General features: G+C 35.7%; 1 non-coding gene across 1 annotated transcript; it reads right to left on the minus strand.

The window, feature by feature from the left end:
- Positions 1 to 5,743: 5,743 nt before the first annotated feature.
- LOC127133543 (small nucleolar RNA R71) lies at positions 5,744 to 5,850 on the minus strand. The gene has a single exon (XR_007807504.1). It is a non-coding gene; the product is annotated as a small nucleolar RNA R71 (small nucleolar RNA).
- Between the last annotated feature and the right edge of the window lie 589 nt (positions 5,851 to 6,439).

Below are 6,439 nucleotides of genomic sequence, written 5' to 3' on the forward strand. Positions count from 1 at the left end.
GAGATAATTCAACTTTTTTGAGCATGTGATATGAGGTTACATTATAGGTCACTTTTGACCTATACCATTGATCAAGTGATTTTTCCAAACTTCAAAAATGCATAACTCTATCATTTCAAATCCAAATGACATGAAATTGGTGACCATTATGAAGGTGTTTGGGAGATATACAACTTTGATGAAGACATGTTTCTCATTTGAATCCCATAGAAAAAGTTAAGCAAGGTGGAATATTGAGACATATGGCTTGACACTTAGAAAAATTTTGATATGTCAAAAATTTCCAAACTTCCACCTCAAATTTCTCCAATTTCCAAGCTCCAAATGAAAAAGTGTTGAACATGAAAGTTGTTCCTCTTGATCTCACCTTTCCAAAGAGCTCACATTCATTCATTTTGGATATGAAATGCATAGGCTGCACATGGCTTAAACAGGGTGACATCACTTGGCAAGGATCAAGCTTCAAACAAAAATGTGCATTTGCCTTGCAATCCAAGCTTACTTCAAAGCATCTGATATTAAATTTTGGATCTCAAGCAATCATTTCATGGGCCTATGCGCGTCCATGCCCCATTGCATCACCATTTGCCAAATGCCAAATTTGGAAAGTGAATGTGAGTGTGCAATTATCAACCATTCCAGTTATAAATAGAGCTTCAATTGCTCATAATTTCAGACACATTGGCGCCAGCTTTGATCCCCCATTTCAAACCCTCACTTCTCAAAGGATAAGCCTGAAAAATTCTTTTGAATTTGAGCTTGAATCTTCACTGTTTTGGAATTCAATTCTCTAGGAATCCATAGCTTTTTAACCATTCAATCCTTCAACTGCAAGCAAGTGGAGTGAGTCCAGGCACAAGCAAGATCAAGATCCATTGAATCTAGACCTACATTGAAGGTATTTTCCAGAAATTTTGAACTCTTCGATTCTCCTAAGTTCTTGCTCAATTCTATTGATTCTTTGGTTGTCTGAAGTCCTACCAATGTAGGCAAGAAGTTTGAGTTGATTGAAGGTCAAATCGAAGCAACTCAGTTCATGTACCTCAAATTTCAATTCCATATCTCTCTCAATATAATAGAAATTGGAGTGAATGGAGGTCAGATTCGAGCTCGGTGCCATTTTTTCTTTAAGATCATGTCCTTGTTTTTCATTATGGTGATGGTTCATGGTGATCCGTCCCTCACGTTTTAATCTTGATCGTTGGTGTTGATTACCCAAGTTGCAGCGCTGTTGACTCAAGTCCATGTGGAACTCGCACTAGGGACCATCAGATCTGCCACCTCAATTAATGAGGGAGATCTGATTGTCCACGTAATTTAGACTTTCTGAATTTTTATTTTTATTGCATTATTTTCAATAATTCATATTAAATTCAATATTGATCCAAAAAATATGGGACTTTCACCAAAAAATTTCAAAAAAAACTCTCTTTCATATTGTGAATTAAAATTATTTTTTGGATCATAATTAATATTTGTCATGAATTAATTGATTTTGCATTTGTTTTTAATTTTTTTTAAATATTTTTAAATGTCCAAAAATTCTGAAATTTTTTCTCCAAGGTCCTTTGACCTTGTTTGACCTATGATAAATCTCATGGCCATTTCTTTGGTGTTTTGATGAGATTTTAGGAATTGAACAAAACATATTTGATTTAAATGCACTATTTTATTATTTTTAATTGAATAAATGCCAATTTAATTTTGTTGACCATTTGTATTGACTTGTTTGAGTTTGCTTGTTTGTTGTTGGGCCTTGGTCAAGGTTGATTTGACTTTGTCAAGTTAATATCATTGGATTTAGGGGATTGATGGAATGTACATTCCATCTCCCAAAATGAATGAACGATATTAATTTGGTAAAAGTCCTCCTTTGACCAATTTGTGATTTCATTCATCCCCTTCTCACCTTATCTCATTCCTCTTCTTCATTCATTCATTTCCATTTGACCTATGACATCTCAAAGTCCTAATGCTAGTTGATTGAAAAATTGGCATGAGTATGGATGAGATTATGCCACACCTTTTGCATATTTTTGTGTGTGGTATGTTTCATGAGCATAGTTCATAATACTATGTCTCCAACATGCATTAACACCAAAAGTCCATTGGCCGACCTCAAATAGTTGTGACTTCTACATAAGTTCAATTACGATTGCTTAACATAGCGCTAAATTTGTGACATAAAAGGCATAAGCATTCTAGTTAGTGAGATTGTAAGTCTCCCCTCTTTCATGGTATTGTGTGGAAATTTAGCCTTCTTTCCTTCCTTTGGAAGATGTTTTGGTTCAAGGATCCATGCTTGTGATAAGTGGTTTGAGTGTTCTCCAAAGAATGTCTTGAAATGAAAAATGAAAAACAAAACAATACTAACTTCTAACTTACTAACTATTAACTTTTAATTTTAAGCTTTTACTTTAATGCAATTTACTTTTAGCACTCTATTTCATTTGCCATTGTTCATATCATTCTAATTATTTATGTTAATGCAATTTTCACTTTGTCCATTTGAACCATATTGTGTGATATATTTTGTTTGTGTATACTTTGCTTGTTTATGTGGTCTTTGACCATTAATGCACATAATAATAACAAAAACCCTAAAAAACTTTTGTGTGGACTGTTGGCTTGATCTTGGACAAATGGACTTAGAATCTAGGCAACCTCCCTATGCTAATGGACTTGGCCAATGCCAACTTGTTGAAGAACCAAGTGCTTGCAATTTGAAATTCATCTGATACATCTTTGAAGATCTCTTTAAGTTCATTGGCAACATTGATCATGGTGTAGCTGTTATTTTGAACCTGTGACTTGTGGAATTCATCTATTACATGGGCTATTTTGAGGAAGATCATGGAATGGATAAGCTTGTATGAGGCCATCATTATTTGATGCCTTGCTCTTCAAGATAATATAATTGTGCATTTGTGTGTGGTTTGATTCTAAAAGTCCAAGGGAATTCTGGGTTTCTATTAACATACTTGTCTATTGAATTGCTACCCATTTGGTCAGATCTTTTCAACTCTAAACTTTTAATTTTTGTACATAGGATAGTCTCTTCATCTTCTCCCCATTTCTTTAATTTCAAAATCTCTCCCTCCATTTTTTCAAAACCTTCTTTGAGTGAACTACTTTTATTCTAAACTTTGACCACTTTTGCAAAAAGATAGAAACTTTGGCCTTATCCCATTGCCTTTTCAAACTTATTTTCTTAAATCAAACTTGTAAATAAACTTAACTATACTTGACTTAAACTTTCAAAAAGCCCAAAAAGAACTAGCTCATTCAAACCACTTTTAGGCCTTTGTGCCTTGATAACATGAAATAATATCACATTTTTGGACTTGATTTAATTAAATTATAGTGTTATTTGATTTGATTTATTTTATATTATTCGATATTACTTGGTATTCTATTATTATTTATTTCAGGTAACATAAACTGAAGCATGTGTGAAAAGGAAAGAAAAGGGGTGCAAAAAGAGGATTCTCTAGGAAAAGCATTTCACTAAAGCCCAGCCCACGCCAACTACAAGGAAAATGGCCTGTGACGACCGCCACACTCATGTGACGAGCGTCACGCCCCTCTACTTAGTGTTACGAGCGTAACACATGGTGTGACGGACGTCACACCCCCCACTCCTATTTTTCTGCCTTTGACGCGCGTAACAGAAGCACTTCTCCCCTATTTCTCCGCTTGACTCGTTGACGCGTTAGAAACCATACTGAAGGAACTTTTGGGAAACGGTTACTTTATGGAGGAATATAAATAGACCTCAAGGGATCCAATTGAAGCACTGCTCTCTCTGCCGTATCTCTCCACGCCGTGCAATATTTTTACAGCAATATATTTTCTTCAGCATTTTATTTTCTTCAGCATTTTATTTTCTTTACTTTTGCTTTTCTTTTCTTTGCTAGCTTAATTTACTAAGCATTCAATTTATTTTCTCACAATAGTTTCTACACCGAAAACTATTGTGTACTTTTCACTGGATCTAACCTTACGTCGGATCACAGTATTTTTATTTCTTTGTTTTTACCTGTCTGCTCAAGAATTGTGAAGAACAAATCCAACCGACTTGTGGTGGAGTGTTCGAACATCGAAGCTTGGAACAAAACCAAGATTTCTAGTAATTTACCAGGTTCATTAATTAATTGAGTTATTGTTTTAATTTTCATATGCTCTGTGCTGCTGATTATATATATTGTCTGTTTGATATGGCTGTATTTATGCATGATTATTGTTTATGCGTGTTTGCCATGTCCGGCTAATTTATTTAGATATCGGTATGTAAAGTAAGCGGAATAAAGGAATCAAAACTGAGTTGGTTTAAATTTATTTCAAAATATAGTCACTCTTTTTATGGCCTCAATTTACAGAGTTAATACCAAGGTTTTTGTACGAGAGTAAAAGACATAAAGAAGTTAAAATCAATAGAACGACAGTTTGAGCTTTTAATTGGACATTGTAAATTGAACATTAACTTTAAATCAGGGCGAAATCAATTTTTAAAGTTAATTAAATCCTAATCATTTTCAAAAATTATTTTTAAAGGTTAAATGTGAGGACGAGAGTTAAGCATTTAAGTTTAATCATATAGTCTAAGTCAACAGAGCGAGAGTTTGAGACGAGGGCGTTTAAACGGTTAGTATTTTCTTAAAAAGAGTTTCTATAGATTCTATTGTTTTCAAAAAGTGATTTTAGATTTAACTAAATAGTGAGAGCGTACGTTAATATAAAGTCATAGTCTGATTCAACAGAGCGAGAGTTTGAGAAAAGACTTTTAATCAATAGCGTCTACTGAAAAGACTTATTTTAAAACTAAGAAACCAACGAAGATTTGATTCCCTAATTTCGACGAACTACATACCGATATCCGCATTATTTGATATTTAATCTAGATCCAATTTTTAGTTTTACTTTTCCCCCTAATCATCAAAGTATCATCCGCCTTAGCTTTACGAAGTAACCTTAGAAAAACGGTATATCGATTCATTAAGTCCCTGTGGGATCGATATCTTTTAAAACTACGCGATTAGACTGTGCACTTGCAGTTAATACCCCAATAGACTCATAAAGTCGCGATCAAGTTTTTGGCGCCGTTGCCGGGGACTTTTATTTAGTCGATATCGTAACTCTTCTGTTACGCTGTAGAGACTAAGGCAATTTTTTATTTTTCCCTTGTCTTTCGTTGATTTGTATGTCACACACTCGCTCACAAGGCGAAACGTACTACTTACGAATCAACGACGTTGAACGATATCTCCGAGTCTTACGATGAATTCGGGAGTATTGTGCTGCAAACAATCTTCCTCCAATTGAAATTCCTGATCTCAAAAATCTCCTTCCTTCGCCGATACCCGAGATGGCAGAACCAGCTCGTGCTCTTCGAGATTACGCTGCTCCATCACAAGATGAGCCGCATTCGAGTATTGCTCCACCCGCAATCGAAGCAAACAACTTCGAACTTAAACCTTCGCTGTTGCAGGCAGTGCAACAGAACCAATTTTCTGGAAATCCTACCGAGGATCCAAACCTTCATTTATCCGTATTTGTACAATACGCTGATACTGTTAAAGCTAATGCTGTCACTTCAGAGGCAATTTGACTTCGTCTCTTTCCTTTCTCGTTAAGAGATAAAGCTAGAAGATGGCTTCAGTCTCTTCCTTCCAACTCAGTCACCACATGGAATGAGTTGAAGAAAGTCTTTCTTGCCCGATATTTTCCTCCAAGAAAAACAGCTATGTTAAGAGCCCAGATAAATGGATTTAAGCAGAAAGATAACGAGTCTCTTTTCGAAGCATGGGAAAGATACAAAGACATGATGAGACTTTGTCCACACCATGGTTTAGAGGACTGGTTAGTAATTCATACCTTCTATAATGGTCTCTTGTACAACACAAGGTTAACAATAGACGCCGCCGCAAGTGGTGCGCTTATGGATAAACCTTACGCTGACGCTTATCAACTTATCGAAAGCATGGCCCAAAACCATTATCAGTGGGGAAGCGACCGAACAATGGTAGAAAAACCTCAAACAAAAAGGGGCATGTACGAGATAAGTAGTCTTGATCATGTTAATGCAAAAGTGGATGCTCTGGCCCAGAAAATAGAAAGTTTAAATGTATCACCTCCAGCCACCGTGGTTGCCGTAACTCAAAATTGCGAAGTCTATGGAATTCAAGGTCACACTCCTACAGATTGTCAACTTCTAACAGGAATCCAAGCAGAGCAAGTGAACTATGCTCAAGGAAATCCCTACTCGCATACCTATAACTCAAACTGGAAGAACCATCCTAATTTTTGATATAAAATTAATAATGCTTTATACGCACCAGGTCAAGCTCCCAGTCAAGCCCCAGCTATACCTCCTGGATATCAAAAGCCGACCCCATCTACACCTAACAATAACGTTCCTAGGAAATCCAATTTGGAAATC

The sequence above is a fragment of the Lathyrus oleraceus genome, chromosome 3, assembly GCF_024323335.1.
Source record: "Lathyrus oleraceus cultivar Zhongwan6 chromosome 3, CAAS_Psat_ZW6_1.0, whole genome shotgun sequence".
Taxonomy (NCBI): Eukaryota; Viridiplantae; Streptophyta; class Magnoliopsida; order Fabales; family Fabaceae; genus Lathyrus; species Lathyrus oleraceus.